At 39.4% G+C, this 17,037-nt stretch overlaps 29 non-coding genes across 29 annotated transcripts; all 29 read left to right on the forward strand.

Annotated features, from left to right (window-relative positions):
* The first annotated feature begins 1,429 nt into the window (after positions 1–1,429).
* On the forward strand, positions 1,430–1,503 carry trnan-guu. Its single transcript has one exon. It is a non-coding gene; the product is annotated as a tRNA-Asn (tRNA).
* Positions 1,504–1,604: 101 nt separating this feature from the next.
* Positions 1,605–1,678, forward strand: trnak-uuu. The gene has a single exon. It is a non-coding gene; the product is annotated as a tRNA-Asn (tRNA).
* A 792-nt stretch (positions 1,679–2,470) lies between these two features.
* trnan-guu lies at positions 2,471–2,544 on the forward strand. The gene has a single exon. It is a non-coding gene; the product is annotated as a tRNA-Asn (tRNA).
* A 101-nt stretch (positions 2,545–2,645) lies between these two features.
* On the forward strand, positions 2,646–2,719 carry trnan-guu. The gene has a single exon. It is a non-coding gene; the product is annotated as a tRNA-Asn (tRNA).
* A 793-nt stretch (positions 2,720–3,512) lies between these two features.
* Positions 3,513–3,586, forward strand: trnan-guu. Its single transcript has one exon. It is a non-coding gene; the product is annotated as a tRNA-Asn (tRNA).
* A 102-nt stretch (positions 3,587–3,688) lies between these two features.
* Positions 3,689–3,765, forward strand: trnan-guu. Its single transcript has one exon. It is a non-coding gene; the product is annotated as a tRNA-Asn (tRNA).
* A 788-nt stretch (positions 3,766–4,553) lies between these two features.
* Positions 4,554–4,627, forward strand: trnan-guu. The gene has a single exon. It is a non-coding gene; the product is annotated as a tRNA-Asn (tRNA).
* A 101-nt stretch (positions 4,628–4,728) lies between these two features.
* trnan-guu lies at positions 4,729–4,803 on the forward strand. The gene has a single exon. It is a non-coding gene; the product is annotated as a tRNA-Asn (tRNA).
* A 791-nt stretch (positions 4,804–5,594) lies between these two features.
* On the forward strand, positions 5,595–5,668 carry trnan-guu. The gene has a single exon. It is a non-coding gene; the product is annotated as a tRNA-Asn (tRNA).
* Positions 5,669–5,769: 101 nt separating this feature from the next.
* Positions 5,770–5,844, forward strand: trnan-guu. Its single transcript has one exon. It is a non-coding gene; the product is annotated as a tRNA-Asn (tRNA).
* A 788-nt stretch (positions 5,845–6,632) lies between these two features.
* Positions 6,633–6,706, forward strand: trnan-guu. The gene has a single exon. It is a non-coding gene; the product is annotated as a tRNA-Asn (tRNA).
* A 100-nt stretch (positions 6,707–6,806) lies between these two features.
* Positions 6,807–6,880, forward strand: trnan-guu. The gene has a single exon. It is a non-coding gene; the product is annotated as a tRNA-Asn (tRNA).
* Positions 6,881–7,673: 793 nt separating this feature from the next.
* Positions 7,674–7,747, forward strand: trnan-guu. The gene has a single exon. It is a non-coding gene; the product is annotated as a tRNA-Asn (tRNA).
* A 101-nt stretch (positions 7,748–7,848) lies between these two features.
* trnan-guu lies at positions 7,849–7,922 on the forward strand. Its single transcript has one exon. It is a non-coding gene; the product is annotated as a tRNA-Asn (tRNA).
* A 794-nt stretch (positions 7,923–8,716) lies between these two features.
* On the forward strand, positions 8,717–8,790 carry trnan-guu. The gene has a single exon. It is a non-coding gene; the product is annotated as a tRNA-Asn (tRNA).
* A 101-nt stretch (positions 8,791–8,891) lies between these two features.
* Positions 8,892–8,966, forward strand: trnan-guu. The gene has a single exon. It is a non-coding gene; the product is annotated as a tRNA-Asn (tRNA).
* A 795-nt stretch (positions 8,967–9,761) lies between these two features.
* trnan-guu lies at positions 9,762–9,840 on the forward strand. Its single transcript has one exon. It is a non-coding gene; the product is annotated as a tRNA-Asn (tRNA).
* A 96-nt stretch (positions 9,841–9,936) lies between these two features.
* On the forward strand, positions 9,937–10,010 carry trnan-guu. Its single transcript has one exon. It is a non-coding gene; the product is annotated as a tRNA-Asn (tRNA).
* Positions 10,011–10,803: 793 nt separating this feature from the next.
* Positions 10,804–10,877, forward strand: trnan-guu. The gene has a single exon. It is a non-coding gene; the product is annotated as a tRNA-Asn (tRNA).
* A 101-nt stretch (positions 10,878–10,978) lies between these two features.
* Positions 10,979–11,052, forward strand: trnan-guu. Its single transcript has one exon. It is a non-coding gene; the product is annotated as a tRNA-Asn (tRNA).
* A 795-nt stretch (positions 11,053–11,847) lies between these two features.
* trnan-guu lies at positions 11,848–11,921 on the forward strand. The gene has a single exon. It is a non-coding gene; the product is annotated as a tRNA-Asn (tRNA).
* A 101-nt stretch (positions 11,922–12,022) lies between these two features.
* Positions 12,023–12,096, forward strand: trnan-guu. The gene has a single exon. It is a non-coding gene; the product is annotated as a tRNA-Asn (tRNA).
* Positions 12,097–13,066: 970 nt separating this feature from the next.
* trnan-guu lies at positions 13,067–13,140 on the forward strand. The gene has a single exon. It is a non-coding gene; the product is annotated as a tRNA-Asn (tRNA).
* A 797-nt stretch (positions 13,141–13,937) lies between these two features.
* trnan-guu lies at positions 13,938–14,011 on the forward strand. Its single transcript has one exon. It is a non-coding gene; the product is annotated as a tRNA-Asn (tRNA).
* Positions 14,012–14,112: 101 nt separating this feature from the next.
* Positions 14,113–14,186, forward strand: trnan-guu. The gene has a single exon. It is a non-coding gene; the product is annotated as a tRNA-Asn (tRNA).
* Positions 14,187–14,983: 797 nt separating this feature from the next.
* trnan-guu lies at positions 14,984–15,057 on the forward strand. The gene has a single exon. It is a non-coding gene; the product is annotated as a tRNA-Asn (tRNA).
* Positions 15,058–15,158: 101 nt separating this feature from the next.
* Positions 15,159–15,232, forward strand: trnan-guu. The gene has a single exon. It is a non-coding gene; the product is annotated as a tRNA-Asn (tRNA).
* Positions 15,233–16,027: 795 nt separating this feature from the next.
* On the forward strand, positions 16,028–16,101 carry trnan-guu. The gene has a single exon. It is a non-coding gene; the product is annotated as a tRNA-Asn (tRNA).
* A 101-nt stretch (positions 16,102–16,202) lies between these two features.
* trnan-guu lies at positions 16,203–16,276 on the forward strand. Its single transcript has one exon. It is a non-coding gene; the product is annotated as a tRNA-Asn (tRNA).
* Positions 16,277–17,037: the final 761 nt, after the last annotated feature.

The raw sequence follows: 17,037 nt of genomic DNA on the forward strand, positions 1-17,037 counted from the left end.
ATGTCGTAGTAAATATATTTGTTATAGTGAATATGGAATATGATATGTTGAGTAAAATGTTGTGCTAAGATCTATTTAGGTCAGGAGCTGGTTATAAGTTCTGTTCCTATCCAATAACAATGGACAAAAGGGTCCTATCTTGTCAGCCTTGTCAGTTTCAGTTCTCCAGTAAACTTGTGATTATCAACACTAACCTCATCGTTGTGGCGGCGGACAGCTAGCCTGTATCCCTCATCTAGTTGAGTGGGAATGTTCACTCTCCCCAAAGCAGACAATCTCAAACAGCTATCCATGTGGGTCTTTGACAGCTCATGTTTCTTAATCTTTCCTGAAAGATGGTGCATGTCCGTTACACACCAGTCGCTGTCCAAGCGGTGCTGTCTGCCGTGCCGCCTTCAGGGTGAAAGAGTAAGCAGGGGGTAGCAGAAGACTGCATTAGCTACATCGCAGCCTGCTAGCCAGGTTTTTCGTTCGTACCAATTTTTGGAAAATCCTCGGGTGTAGGACTTCCCCCTTTAGTAGAAACCTGTTGAATTATTAAATTTGGTCTGGGAGGTCCTAATTGTTTCGTTGCCAATTTATCTTCATTTGTTCGCCGACAAAAAGGAACTTCTTTCAAAGACACAATCGAGTTGCACTGAAGCCTAGCCATTTTGACAGTAATAGTGAATTGATTGACGCTGCTACCCGCTCTTTTCTTAGTTACGTTCATGGTTATGTTACGTATGACGAAAGCGCGTAAGTGCAAGCCCTCAGAAACCCATAGAGATTGTATTGAAAGCTCTGATATTTGAAAAAATTGATTTTACATGGGAGTCTATGACAGACTTCTGGGCGATTTTCAACCTGACTGAAATCGCCCCAAAAAGGGGGGCCATTTGAAGCACGACTTTAGCCTGATTGGACATTTAGTGGCACTGTGGCAGATCAGACGTCTAGATTACAACACTGATAACTACTGTTGCCGTGATATAATTGATTAGAAAAAAATCCCTTCCTTTTCCCGTTTGGCAGTGCGTCGCCCATATCGCCCTATTGAACACACCGCCCCTGAAAGTGACTCACCATTACATCCTATTTCCATGGTCAGTACCCCTAATATTTTGTATGGGCTTGGCGATTATATATTACATTCACGAAAACGCAGTCGTTTAAGATATATATTAAATGATATTCATGATTGTGGATAAATGCACTTCTGCCAGATACCTTTTTATGACATTTTGCGATGAAGACCATTGCGCTACATTTTTGCCCATTGAAGACCATTCAAAAAGCTTACAAAAGTTAGAAAACTACATTACTACTTCCTTGAAAATGCTGCGTCACTTTCATTGCAAGTAGATACAACCATTGGAACAAAGTTTTGTTGTGTTTAAAACTCCATGTAGAATAAGATCGCAAATGGTTAGGTTCACTGACACAGCAAGTCTCTGTGGCGCAACTGGTTAGCACATTAGACTGTTAATCTAAAGGTTGGTGGTTCGAGCTCACCCAGGGACGAGATTTTTCCGTTTGCAGTGCTCCTCGATGTGAAGCGTCGGACTGAACATGTCATGAACTTTCCTGTAACTTTGGCCTGCTTATGGTCAAGCATACCACAAGTCTCTGTGGCGCAATTGGTTAGCGTGTTAGACTGTTAATCTAAAGGTTGGTGGTTCGAGCCCACCCAGGGACGACATCTTCTATTGATATGGAAAGACCTTCCTGGACTTTCAGTAAGCATGCTTTTGACCTTCTGTGATTCCTATTTTCAGACGTGATTGGTGGGTTGTTGAACATGAAAGATGACAAGTTACTATACCTACTGGAAAAATGGGGGTCAATTGTCTGTCATCTTCTGTTACTCAATATCTTGACAATTCTGTGGTCTCCAAGGAACATATCATTTATTCGTATTAATCCGGCTAGTATGACAATGTAATTTATGTCAATCTGGCATGAAGATCCTCATCATTTACATTTATGTCTTTAATGACCACAACATTTATCAATATGAATACAGCTATAAGAACATCGTTAGTGTGGAGGAATTATTTGGAGGTAAATGTTGAGATAGTGTGTGTGTGTGTGTGTATGTGTACCTATACGCCATGAAAGTGACTCACCATTACATCCTATTTCCATGGTCAGTCCCCTAATATTTTGTATGGGCTTGGCGATTATATATTACATTCACGAAAACGCAGTCGTTTAAGATATATATTAAATGATATTCATGATTGTGGATAAATGCACTTCTGCCAGATACCTTTTATGACATTTTGCGATGAAGACCATTGCGCTACATTTTTGCCCATTGAAGACCATTCAAAAAGCTTACAAAAGTTAGAAAACTACATTACTACTTCCTTGAAAATGCTGCGTCACTTTCATTGCAAGTAGATACAACCATTGGAACAAAGTTTTGTTGTGTTTAAAACTCCATGTAGAATAAGATCGCAAATGGTTAGGTTCACTGACACAGCAAGTCTCTGTGGCGCAACTGGTTAGCGCATTAGACTGTTAATCTAAAGGTTGGTGGTTCGAGCTCACCCAGGGACGAGATTTTTCCGTTTGCAGTGCTCCTCGATGTGAAGCGTCGGACTGAACATGTCATGAACTTTCCTGTAACTTTGGCCTGCTTATGGTCAAGCATACCACAAGTCTCTGTGGCGCAATTGGTTAGCGCGTTAGACTGTTAATCTAAAGGTTGGTGGTTCGAGCCCACCCAGGGACGACATCTTCTATTGATATGGAAAGACCTTCCTGGACTTTCAGTAAGCATGCTTTTGACCTTCTGTGATTCCTATTTTCAGACGTGATTGGTGGGTTGTTGAACATGAAAGATGACAAGTTACTATACCTACTGGAAAAATGGGGGTCAATTGTCTGTCATCTTCTGTTACTCAATATCTTGACAATTCTGTGGTCTCCAAGGAACATATCATTTATTCGTATTAATCCGGCTAGTATGACAATGTAATTTATGTCAATCTGGCATGAAGATCCTCATCATTTACATTTATGTCTTTAATGACCACAACATTTATCAATATGAATACAGCTATAAGAACATCGTTAGTGTGGAGGAATTATTTGGAGGTAAATGTTGAGATAGTGTGTGTGTGTGTGTGTATGTGTACCTATACGCCATGAAAGTGACTCACCATTACATCCTATTTCCATGGTCAGTCCCCTAATATTTTGTATGGGCTTGGCGATTATATATTACATTCACGAAAACGCAGTCGTTTAAGATATATATTAAATGATATTCATGATTGTGGATAAATGCACTTCTGCCAGATACCTTTTTATGACATTTTGCGATGAAGACCATTGCGCTACATTTTTGCCCATTGAAGACCATTCAAAAAGCTTACAAAAGTTAGAAAACTACATTACTACTTCCTTGAAAATGCTGCGTCACATTCATTGCAAGTAGATACAACCATTGGAACAAAGTTTTGTTGTGTTTAAAACTCTATGTAGAATAAGATCGCAGATGGTTAGGTTCACTGACACAGCAAGTCTCTGTGGCGCAACTGGTTAGCGCATTAGACTGTTAATCTAAAGGTTGGTGGTTCGAGCTCACCCAGGGGTCGAGATTTTTCCGTTTGCAGTGCTCCTCGATGTGAAGCGTCCGACTGAACATGTCATGAACTTTCCTGTGACTTTGGCCTGCTTATGGTCAAGCATAACACAAGTCTCTGTGGCGCAATTGGTTAGCGCGTTAGACTGTTAATCTAAAGGTTGGTGGTTCGAGCCCACCCAGGGTCGACATCTTCTATTGATATGGAAAGACCTTCCTGGACTTTCAGTAAGCATGCTTTTGACCTTCTGTGATTCCTATTTTCAGACGTGATTGGTGGGTTGTTGAACATGAAAGATGACAAGTTACTATACCTACTGGAAAAATGGGGGTCAATTGTCTGTCATCTTCTGTTACTCAATATCTTGACCATTCTGTGGTCTCCAAGGAACATATCATTTATTCGTATTAATCCGGCTAGTATGACAATGTCATTTATGTCAATCTGGCATGAAGATCCTCATCATTTACATTTATGTCTTTAATGACCACAACATTTATCAATATGAATACAGCTATAAGAACATCGTTAGTGTGGAGGAATTATTTGGAGGTAAATGTTGAGATAGTGTGTGTGTGTGTGTATGTGTACCTATACGCCATGAAAGTGACTCACCATTACAGCATACTTCCATGGTCAGTCCCCTAATATTTTGTATGGGCTTGGCGATTATATATTACATTCACGAAAACGCAGTCGTTTAAGATATATATTAAATGATATTCATGATTGTGGATAAATGTACTTCTGCAAGATACCTTTTTATGACATTTTGCGATGAAGACCATTGCGCTACATTTTTGCCCATTGAAGACCATTCAAAAAGCTTACAAAAGTTAGAAAACTACATTACTACTTCCTTGAAAATGCTGCGTCACTTTCATTGCAAGTAGATACAACCATTGGAACAAAGTTTTGTTGTGTTTAAAACTCTATGTAGAATAAGATCGCAGATGGTTAGGTTCACTGACACAGCAAGTCTCTGTGGCGCAACTGGTTAGCGCATTAGACTGTTAATCTAAAGGTTGGTGGTTCGAGCTCACCCAGGGTCGAGATTTTTCCGTTTGCAGTGCTCCTCGATGTGAAGCGTCCGACTGAACATGTCATGAACTTTCCTGTGACTTTGGACTGCTTATGGTCAAGCATACCACAAGTCTCTGTGGCGCAATTGGTTAGCGCGTTAGACTGTTAATCTAAAGGGTTGGTGGTTCGAGCCCACCCAGGGACGACATCTTCTATTGATATGGAAAGACCTTCCTGGACTTTCAGTAAGCATGCTTTTGACCTTCTGTGATACCTATTTTCAGACGTGATTGGTGGGTTGTTGAACATGAAAGATGACAAGTTACTATACCTACTGGAAAAATGGGGGTCAATTGTCTGTCATCTTCTGTTACTCAATATCTTGACAATTCTGTCGTCTCCAAGGAACATATCATTTATTCGTATTAATCCGGCTAGTATGACAATGTCATTTATGTCAATCTGGCATGAAGATCCTCATCATTTACATTTATGTCTTTAATGACCACAACATTTATCAATATGAATACAGCTATAAGAACATCGTTAGTGTGGAGGAATTATTTGGAGGTAAATGTTGAGATAGTGTGTGTGTGTGTGTATGTGTACCTATACGCCATGAAAGTGACTCACCATTACAGCATACTTCCATGGTCAGTCCCCTAATATTTTGTATGGGCTTGGCGATTATATATTACATTCACGAAAACGCAGTCGTTTAAGATATATATTAAATGATATTCATGATTGTGGATAAATGTACTTCTGCAAGATACCTTTTTATGACATTTTGCGATGAAGACCATTGCGCTACATTTTTGCCCATTGAAGACCATTCAAAAAGCTTACAAAAGTTAGAAAACTACATTACTACTTCCTTGAAAATGCTGCGTCACATTCATTGCAAGTAGATACAACCATTGGAACAAAGTTTTGTTGTGTTTAAAACTCTATGTAGAATAAGATCGCAGATGGTTAGGTTCACTGACACAGCAAGTCTCTGTGGCGCAACTGGTTAGCGCATTAGACTGTTAATCTAAAGGTTGGTGGTTCGAGCTCACCCAGGGTCGAGATTTTTCCGTTTGCAGTGCTCCTCGATGTGAAGTGTCCGACTGAACATGTCATGAACTTTCCTGTGACTTTGGACTGCTTATGGTCAAGCATACCACAAGTCTCTGTGGCGCAATTGGTTAGCGCGTTAGACTGTTAATCTAAAGGGTTGGTGGTTCGAGCCCACCCAGGGATGACATCTTCTATTGATATGGAAAGACCTTCCTGGACTTTCAGTAAGCATGCTTTTGACCTTCTGTGATTCCTATTTTCAGACGTGATTGGTGGGTTGTTGAACATGAAAGATGACAAGTTACTATACCTACTGGAAAAATGGGGGTCAATTGTCTGTCATCTTCTGTTACTCAATATCTTGACCATTCTGTGGTCTCCAAGGAACATATCATTTATTCGTATTAATCCGGCTAGTATGACAATGTCATTTATGTCAATCTGGCATGAAGATCCTCATCATTTACATTTATGTCTTTAATGACCACAACATTTATCAATATGAATACAGCTATAATAACATTGTTAGTGTGGAGGACTTATTTGGAGGTAAATGTTGAGATATGTGTGTGTGTGTATGTGTACCTATACGCCATGAAAGTGACTCACCATTACATCATACTTCCATGGTCAGTCCCCTAATATTTTGTATGGGCTTGGCGATTATATACTACATTCACGAAAAACGCAGTCGTTTAAGATATATATTAAATGATATTCATGATTGTGGATAAATGTACTTCTGCCAGATACCTTTTTATGACATTTTGCGATGAAGACCATTGCGCTACATTTTTGCCCATTGAAGACCATTCAAAAGCTTACAAAAGTTAGAAAACTACATTACTACTTCCTTGAAAATGCTGCGTCACTTTCATTGCAAGTAGATACAACCATTGGAACAAAGTTTTGTTGTGTTTAAAACTCCATGTAGAATAAGATCGCAGATGGTTAGGTTCACTGACACAGCAAGTCTCTGTGGCGCAACTGGTTAGCGCATTAGACTGTTAATCTAAAGGTTGGTGGTTCGAGCTCACCCAGGGTCGAGATTTTCCGTTTGCAGTGCTCCTCGATGTGAAGTGTCGGACTGAACATGTCATGAGCTTTCCTGTGACTTTGGCCTGCTGATGGTCAAGCATACCACAAGTCTCTGTGGCGCAATTGGTTAGCGCGTTAGACTGTTAATCTAAAGGTTGGTGGTTCGAGCCCACCCAGGGACGACATCTTCTATTGATATGGAAAGACCTTCCTGGACTTTCAGTAAGCATGCTTTTGACCTTCTGTGATTCCTATTTTCAGACGTGATTGGTGGGTTGTTGAACATGAAAGATGACAAGTTACTATACCTACTGGAAAAATGGGGGTCAATTGTCTGTCATCTTCTGTTACTCAATATCGTGACAATTCTGTGGTCTCCAAGGAACATATCATTTATTCGTATTAATCCGGCTAGTATGACAATGTCATTTATGTCAATCTGGCATGAAGATCCTCATCATTTACATTTATGTCTTTAATGACCACAACATTTATCAATATGAATACAGCTATAAGAACATCGTTAGTGTGGAGGAATTATTTGGAGGTAAATGTTGAGATAGTGTGTGTGTGTGTGTGTATGTGTACCTATACGCCATAAAAGTGACTCACCATTACATCCTATTTCCATGGTCAGTCCCCTAATATTTTGTATGGGCTTGGCGATTATATATTACATTCACGAAAACGCAGTCGTTTAAGATATATATTAAATGATATTCATGATTGTGGATAAATGCACTTCTGCCAGATACCTTTTTATGACATTTTGCGATGAAGACCATTGCGCTACATTTTTGCCCATTGAAGACCATTCAAAAAGCTTACAAAAGTTAGAAAACTACATTACTACTTCCTTGAAAATGCTGCGTCACTTTCATTGCAAGTAGATACAATCATTGGAACAAAGTTTTGTTGTGTTTAAAACTCCATGTAGAATAAGATCGCAAATGGTTAGGTTCACTGACACAGCAAGTCTCTGTGGCGCAACTGGTTAGCGCATTAGACTGTTAATCTAAAGGTTGGTGGTTCGAGCTCACCCAGGGTCGAGATTTTCCCGTTTGCAGTGCTCCTCGATGTGAAGTGTCCGACTGAACATGTCATGAGCTTTCCTGTGACTTTGGCCTGCTGATGGTCTATCATACCACAAGTCTCTGTGGCGCAATTGTTTAGTGCGTTAGACTGTTAATCTAAAGGTTGGTGGTTCGAGCCCACCCAGGGACGATATCTTCTATTGATATGGAAAGACCTTCCGGACTTTCAGTAAGCATGCTTTTGACCTTCTGTGATTCCTATTTTCAGACGTGATTGGTGGGTTGTTGAACATGAAAGATGACAAGTTACTATACCTACTGTAAAAATGGGGATCAATTGTCTGTCATCTTCTGTTACTCAACATCTTGACCATTCTGTGGTCTTCAAGGAACATATCATTTATTCATATTAATCTGGCTAGTATGACAATGTCATTTATGTCAATCTGGCATGAAGAACCTCATCATTTACATTTATGTCTTTAATCACCACAACATTTATCAATATGAATACAGCTATAAGAACATTGTTAGTGTGGAGGACTTATTTGGAGGTAAATGTTGATACAGTGTGTGTGTGTGTGTGTGTATGTGTACCTATATGCCATGAAAGTGACTCACCATTACATCATACTTCCATGGTCAGTCCCCTAATATTTTGTATGGGCTTGGCGATTATATATTACATTCACGAAAACGCAGTCGTTTAAGATATATATTAAATGATATTCATGATTGTGGATAAATGCACTTCTGCCAGATACCTTTTTATGACATTTTGCGATGAAGACCATTGCGCTACATTTTTGCCCATTGAAGACCATTCAAAAAGCTTACAAAAGTTAGAAAACTACATTACTACTTCCTTGAAAATGCTGCGTCACTTTCATTGCAAGTAGATACAATCATTGGAACAAAGTTTTGTTGTGTTTAAAACTCCATGTAGAATAAGATCGCAAATGGTTAGGTTCACTGACACAGCAAGTCTCTGTGGCGCAACTGGTTAGCGCATTAGACTGTTAATCTAAAGGTTGGTGGTTCGAGCTCACCCAGGGACGAGATTTTTCCGTTTGCAGTGCTCCTCGATGTGAAGCGTCCGACTGAACATGTCATGAACTTTCCTGTAACTTTGGACTGCTTATGGTCAAGCATACCACAAGTCTCTGTGGCGCAATTGGTTAGCGCGTTAGACTGTTAATCTAAAGGGTTGGTGGTTCGAGCCCACCCAGGGACGACATCTTCTATTGATATGGAAAGACCTTCCTGGACTTTCAGTAAGCATGCTTTTGACCTTCTGTGATTCCTATTTTCAGACGTGATTGGTGGGTTGTTGAACATGAAAGATGACAAGTTACTATACCTACTGGAAAAATGGGGGTCAATTGTCTGTCATCTTCTGTTACTCAATATCTTGACCATTCTGTGGTCTCCAAGGAACATATCATTTATTCGTATTAATCCGGCTAGTATGACAATGTCATTTATGTCAATCTGGCATGAAGAACCTCATCATTTACATTTATGTCTTTAATCACCACAACATTTATCAATATGAATACAGCTATAAGAACATTGTTAGTGTGGAGGACTTATTTGGAGGTAAATGTTGATACAGTGTGTGTGTGTGTGTGTGTATGTGTACCTATATGCCATGAAAGTGACTCACCATTACATCATACTTCCATGGTCAGTCCCCTAATATTTTGTAGGGGCTTGGCAATTATATATTACATTTGCGAAAACGCAGTCGTTTAAGATATATATTAAATTATATTCATGATTGTGGATAAATGTACTTCTGCCAGATACCTTTTTATGACATTTTGCGATGAAGACCATTGCGCTACATTTTTGCCCATTGAAGACCATTCAAAAAGCTTACAAAAGTTAGAAAACTACATTACTACTTCCTTGAAAATGCTGCGTCACTTTCATTGCAAGTAGATACAACCATTGGAACAAAGTTTTGTTGTGTTTAAAACTCCATGTAGAATAAGATCGCAGATGGTTAGGTTCACTGACACAGCAAGTCACTGTGGCGCAACTGGTTAGCGCATTAGACTGTTAATCTAAAGGTTGGTGGTTCGAGCTCACCCAGGGTCGAGATTTTCCCGTTTGCAGTGCTCCTCGATGTGAAGTGTCCGACTGAACATGTCATGAACTTTCCTGTGACTTTGGCCTGCTTATGGTCAAGCATACCACAAGTCTCTGTGGCGCAATTGGTTAGCGCGTTAGACTGTTAATCTAAAGGTTGGTGGTTCGAGCCCACCCAGGGACGACATCTTCTATTGATATGGAAAGATCTTCCTGGACTTTCAGTAAGCATGCTTTTGACCTTCTGTGATTCCTATTTTCAGACGTGATTGGTGGGTTGTTGAACATGAAAGATGACAAGTTACTATACCTACTGGAAAAATGGGGGTCAATTGTCTGTCATCTTCTGTTACTCAATATCTTGACAATTCTGTGGTCTCCAAGGAACATATCATTTATTCGTATTAATCCGGCTAGTATGACAATGTCATTTATGTCAATCTGGCATGAAGATCCTCATCATTTACATTTATGTCTTTAATGACCACAACATTTATCAATATGAATACAGCTATAAGAACATCGTTAGTGTGGAGGAATTATTTGGAGGTAAATGTTGAGATAGTGTGTGTGTGTGTGTGTATGTGTACCTATACGCCATAAAAGTGACTCACCATTACATCCTATTTCCATGGTCAGTCCCCTAATATTTTGTATGGGCTTGGCGATTATATATTACATTCACGAAAACGCAGTCGTTTAAGATATATATTAAATGATATTCATGATTGTGGATAAATGCACTTCTGCCAGATACCTTTTTATGACATTTTGCGATGAAGACCATTGCGCTACATTTTTGCCCATTGAAGAGCATTCAAAAAGCTTACAAAAGTTAGAAAACTACATTACTACTTCCTTGAAAATGCTGCGTCACTTTCATTGCAAGTAGATACAACCATTGGAACAAAGTTTTGTTGTGTTTAAAACTCCATGTAGAATAAGATCGCAGATGGTTAGGTTCACTGACACAGCAAGTCTCTGTGGCGCAACTGGTTAGCGCATTAGACTGTTAATCTAAAGGTTGGTGGTTCGAGCTCACCCAGGGACGAGATTTTTCCGTTTGCAGTGCTCCTCGATGTGAAGCGTCGGACTGAACATGTCATGAGCTTTCCTGTAACTTTGGCCTGCTTATGGTCAAGCATACCACAAGTCTCTGTGGCGCAATTGGTTAGCGCGTTAGACTGTTAATCTAAAGGTTGGTGGTTCGAGCCCACCCAGGGACGACATCTTCTATTGATATGGAAAGACCTTCCTGGACTTTCAGTAAGCATGCTTTTGACCTTCTGTGATTCCTATTTTCAGACGTGATTGGTGGGTTGTTGAACATGAAAGATGACAAGTTACTATACCTACTGGAAAAATGGGGGTCAATTGTCTGTCATCTTCTGTTACTCAATATCTTGACCATTCTGTGGTCTCCAAGGAACATATCATTTATTCGTATTAATCCGGCTAGTATGACAATGTCATTTATGTCAATCTGGCATGAAGATCCTCATCATTTACATTTATGTCTTTAATGACCACAACATTTATCAATATGAATACAGCTATAAGAACATCGTTAGTGTGGAGGAATTATTTGGAGGTAAATGTTGAGATAGTGTGTGTGTGTGTGTGTGTATGTGTACCTATACGCCATGAAAGTGACTCACCATTACATCATACTTCCATGGTCAGTCCCCTAATATTTTGTATGGGCTTGGCGATTATATATTACATTCACGAAAACGCAGTCGTTTAAGATATATATTAAATGATATTCATGATTGTGGATAAATGCACTTCTGCCAGATACCTTTTTATGACATTTTGCGATGAAGACCATTGCGCTACATTTTTGCCCATTGAAGACCATTCAAAAAGCTTACAAAAGTTAGAAAACTACATTACTACTTCCTTGAAAATGCTGCGTCACTTTCATTGCAAGTAGATACAACCATTGGAACAAAGTTTTGTTGTGTTTAAAACTCCATGTAGAATAAGATCGCAGATGGTTAGGTTCACTGACACAGCAAGTCTCTGTGGCGCAACTGGTTAGCGCATTAGACTGTTAATCTAAAGGTTGGTGGTTCGAGCTCACCCAGGGACGAGATTTTTCCGTTTGCAGTGCTCCTCGATGTGAAGCGTCGGACTGAACATGTCATGAGCTTTCCTGTAACTTTGGCCTGCTTATGGTCAAGCATACCACAAGTCTCTGTGGCGCAATTGGTTAGCGCGTTAGACTGTTAATCTAAAGGTTGGTGGTTCGAGCCCACCCAGGGACAACATCTTCTATTGATATGGAAAGATCTTTCTGGACTTTCAGTAAGCATGCTTTTGACCTTCTGTGATACCTATTTTCAGACGTGATTGGTGGGTTGTTGAACATGAAAGATGACAAGTTACTATACCTACTGGAAAAATGGGGGTCAATTGTCTGTCATCTTCTGTTACTCAATATCTTGACCATTCTGTGGTCTCCAAGGAACATATCATTTATTCGTATTAATCCGGCTAGTATGACAATGTCATTTATGTCAATCTGGCATGAAGATCCTCATCATTTACATTTATGTATTTAATGACCACAACATTTATCAATATGAATACAGCTATAAGAACATCGTTAGTGTGGAGGAATTATTTGGAGGTAAATGTTGAGATAGTGTGTGTGTGTGTGTGTGTATGTGTACCTATACGCCATGAAAGTGACTCACCATTACATCCTATTTCCATGGTCAGTCCCCTAATATTTTGTATGGGCTTGGCGATTACATATTACATTCACGAAAACGCAGTCGTTTAAGATATATATTAAATGATATTCATGATTGTGGATAAATGCACTTCTGCCAGATACCTTTTTATGACATTTTGCGATGAAGACCATTGCGCTACATTTTTGCCCATTGAAGACCATTCAAAAAGCTTACAAAAGTTAGAAAACTACATTACTACTTCCTTGAAAATGCTGCGTCACTTTCATTGCAAGTAGATAGAACCATTGGAACAAAGTTTTGTTGTGTTTAAAACTCCATGTAGAATACGATCGCAGATGGTTAGGTTCACTGACACAGCAAGTCTCTGTGGCGCAACTGGTTAGCTCATTAGACTGTTAATCTAAAGGTTGGTGGTTCGAGCTCACCCAGGGTCGAGATTTTTCCGTTTGCAGTGCTCCTCGATGTGAAGCGTCCGACTGAACATGTCATGAACTTTCCTGTGACTTTGGCCTGCTTATGGTCAAGCATAACACAAGTCTCTGTGGCGCAATTGGTTAGCGCGTTAGACTGTTAATCTAAAGGTTGGTGGTTCGAGCCCACCCAGGGACAACATCTTCTATTGATATGGAAAGATCTTTCTGGACTTTCAGTAAGCATGCTTTTGACCTTCTGTGATACCTATTTTCAGACGTGATTGGTGGGTTGTTGAACATGAAAGATGACAAGTTACTATACCTACTGGAAAAATGGGGGTCAATTGTCTGTCATCTTCTGTTACTCAATATCTTGACAATTCTGTGGTCTCCAAGGAACATATCATTTATTCGTATTAATCCGGCTAGTATGACAATGTCATTTATGTCAATCTGGCATGAAGATCCTCATCATTTACATTTATGTATTTAATGACCACAACATTTATCAATATGAATACAGCTATAAGAACATCGTTAGTGTGGAGGAATTATTTGGAGGTAAATGTTGAGATAGTGTGTGTGTGTGTGTGTGTGTATGTGTACCTATACGCCATGAAAGTGACTCACCATTACATCCTATTTCCATGGTCAGTCCCCTAATATTTTGTATGGGCTTGGCGATTACATATTACATTCACGAAAACACAGTCGTTTAAGATATATATTAAATGATATTCATGATTGTGGATAAATGCACTTCTGCCAGATACCTTTTTATGACATTTTGCGATGAAGACCATTGCTCTACATTTTTGCCCATTGAAGAGCATTCAAAAAGCTTACAAAAGTTAGAAAACTACATTACTACTTCCTTGAAAATGCTGCGTCACTTTCATTGCAAGTAGATACAATCATTGGAACAAAGTTTTGTTGTGTTTAAAACTCCATGTAGAATAAGATCGCAAATGGTTAGGTTCACTGACACAGCAAGTCTCTGTGGCGCAACTGGTTAGCGCATTAGACTGTTAATCTAAAGGTTGGTGGTTCGAGCTCACCCAGGGATGAGATTTTTCCGTTTGCAGTGCTCCTCGATGTGAAGCGTCGGACTGAACATGTCATGAACTTTCCTGTGACTTTGGCCTGCTTATGGTCAAGCATACCACAAGTCTCTGTGGCGCAATTGGTTAGCGCGTTAGACTGTTAATCTAAAGGTTGGTGGTTCGAGCCCACCCAGGGATGACATCTTCTATTGATATGGAAAGATCTTTCTGGACTTTCAGTAAGCATGCTTTTGACCTTCTGTGATTCCTATTTTCAGACGTGATTGGTGGGTTGTTGAACATGAAAGATGACAAGTTACTATACCTACTGGAAAAATGGGGGTCAATTGTCTGTCATCTTCTGTTACTCAATATCTTGACAATTCTGTGGTCTCCAAGGAACATATCATTTATTCGTATTAATCCGGCTAGTATGACAATGTCATTTATGTTAATCTGGCATGAAGATCCTCATCATTTACATTTATGTATTTAATGACCACAACATTTATCAATATGAATACAGCTATAAGAACATCGTTAGTGTGGAGGAATTATTTGGAGGTAAATGTTGAGATAGTGTGTGTGTGTGTGTGTGTGTATGTGTACCTATACGCCATGAAAGTGACTCACCATTACATCCTATTTCCATGGTCAGTCCCCTAATATTTTGTATGGGCTTGGCGATTACATATTACATTCACGAAAACGCAGTCGTTTAAGATATATATTAAATGATATTCATGATTGTGGATAAATGCACTTCTGCCAGATACCTTTTTATGACATTTTGCGATGAAGACCATTGCTCTACATTTTTGCCCATTGAAGAGCATTCAAAAAGCTTACAAAAGTTAGAAAACTACATTACTACTTCCTTGAAAATGCTGCGTCACTTTCATTGCAAGTAGATACAACCATTGGAACAAAGTTTTGTTGTGTTTAAAACTCCATGTAGAATAAGATCGCAGATGGTTAGGTTCACTGACACAGCAAGTCTCTGTGGCGCAACTGGTTAGCGCATTAGACTGTTAATCTAAAGGTTGGTGGTTCGAGCTCACCCAGGGTCGAGATTTTTCTGTTTGCAGTGCTCCTCGATGTGAAGCGTCCGACTGAACATGTCATGAACTTTCCTGTGACTTTGGCCTGCTTATGGTCAAGCATAACACAAGTCTCTGTGGCGCAATTGGTTAGCGCGTTAGACTGTTAATCTAAAGGTTGGTGGTTCGAGCCCACCCAGGGACGACATCTTCTATTGATATGGAAAGACCTTCCTGGACTTTCAGTAAGCATGCTTTTGACCTTCTGTGATTCCTATTTTCAGACGTGATTGGTGGGTTGTTGAACATGAAAGATGACAAGTTACTATACCTACTGGAAAAATGGGGGGTCAATTGTCTGTCATCTTCTGTTACTCAATATCGTGACAATTCTGTGGTCTCCAAGGAACATATCATTTATTCGTATTAATCCGGCTAGTATGACAATGTCATTTATGTCAATCTGGCATGAAGATCCTCATCATTTACATTTATGTCTTTAATGACCACAACATTTATCAATATGAATACAGCTATAAGAACATCGTTAGTGTGGAGGAATTATTTGGAGGTAAATGTTGAGATAGTGTGTGTGTGTGTGTGTATGTGTACCTATACGCCATGAAAGTGACTCACCATTACATCCTATTTCCATGGTCAGTCCCCTAATATTTTGTATGGGCTTGGCGATTATATATTACATTCACGAAAAACGCAGTCGTTTAAGATATATATTAAATGATATTCATGATTGTGGATAAATGCACTTCTGCCAGATACCTTTTTATGACATTTTGCGATGAAGACCATTGCGCTACATTTTTGCCCATTGAAGACCATTCAAAAAGCTTACAAAAGTTAGAAAACTACATTACTACTTCCTTGAAAATGCTGCGTCACTTTCATTGCAAGTAGATAGAACCATTGGAACAAAGTTTTGTTGTGTTTAAAACTCCATGTAGAATAAGATCGCAGATGGTTAGGTTCACTGACACAGCAAGTCTCTGTGGCGCAACTGGTTAGCGCATTAGACTGTTAATCTAAAGGTTGGTGGTTCGAGCTCACCCAGGGTCGAGATTTTTCTGTTTGCAGTGCTCCTCGATGTGAAGCGTCCGACTGAACATGTCATGAACTTTCCTGTGACTTTGGCCTGCTTATGGTCAAGCATAACACAAGTCTCTGTGGCGCAATTGGTTAGCGCGTTAGACTGTTAATCTAAAGGTTGGTGGTTCGAGCCCACCCAGGGATGACATCTTCTATTGATATGGAAAGATCTTTCTGGACTTTCAGTAAGCATGCTTTTGACCTTCTGTGATTCCTATTTTCAGACGTGATTGGTGGGTTGTTGAACATGAAAGATGACAAGTTACTATACCTACTGGAAAAATGGGGGTCAATTGTCTGTCATCTTCTGTTACTCAATATCTTGACAATTCTGTGGTCTCCAAGGAACATATCATTTATTCGTATTAATCCGGCTAGTATGACAATGTCATTTATGTTAATCTGGCATGAAGATCCTCATCATTTACATTTATGTATTTAATGACCACAACATTTATCAATATGAATACAGCTATAAGAACATCGTTAGTGTGGAGGAATTATTTGGAGGTAAATGTTGAGATAGTGTGTGTGTGTGTGTGTGTGTGTATGTGTACCTATACGCCATGAAAGTGACTCACCATTACATCCTATTTCCATGGTCAGTCCCCTAATATTTTGTATGGGCTTGGCGATTACATATTACATTCACGAAAACGCAGTCGTTTAAGATATATATTAAATGATATTCATGATTGTGGATAAATGCACTTCTGCCAGATACCTTTTTATGACATTTTGCGATGAAGACCATTGCGCTACATTTTTGCCCATTGAAGACCATTCAAAAAGCTTACAAAAGTTAGAAAACTACATTACTACTTCCTTGAAAATGCTGCGTCACTTTCATTGCAAGTAGATACAACCATTGGAACAAAGTTTTGTTGTGTTTAAAACTCCATGTAG

Source organism: Coregonus clupeaformis, chromosome 16, assembly GCF_020615455.1.
Source record: "Coregonus clupeaformis isolate EN_2021a chromosome 16, ASM2061545v1, whole genome shotgun sequence".
Lineage (NCBI taxonomy): Eukaryota > Metazoa > Chordata > Actinopteri > Salmoniformes > Salmonidae > Coregonus > Coregonus clupeaformis.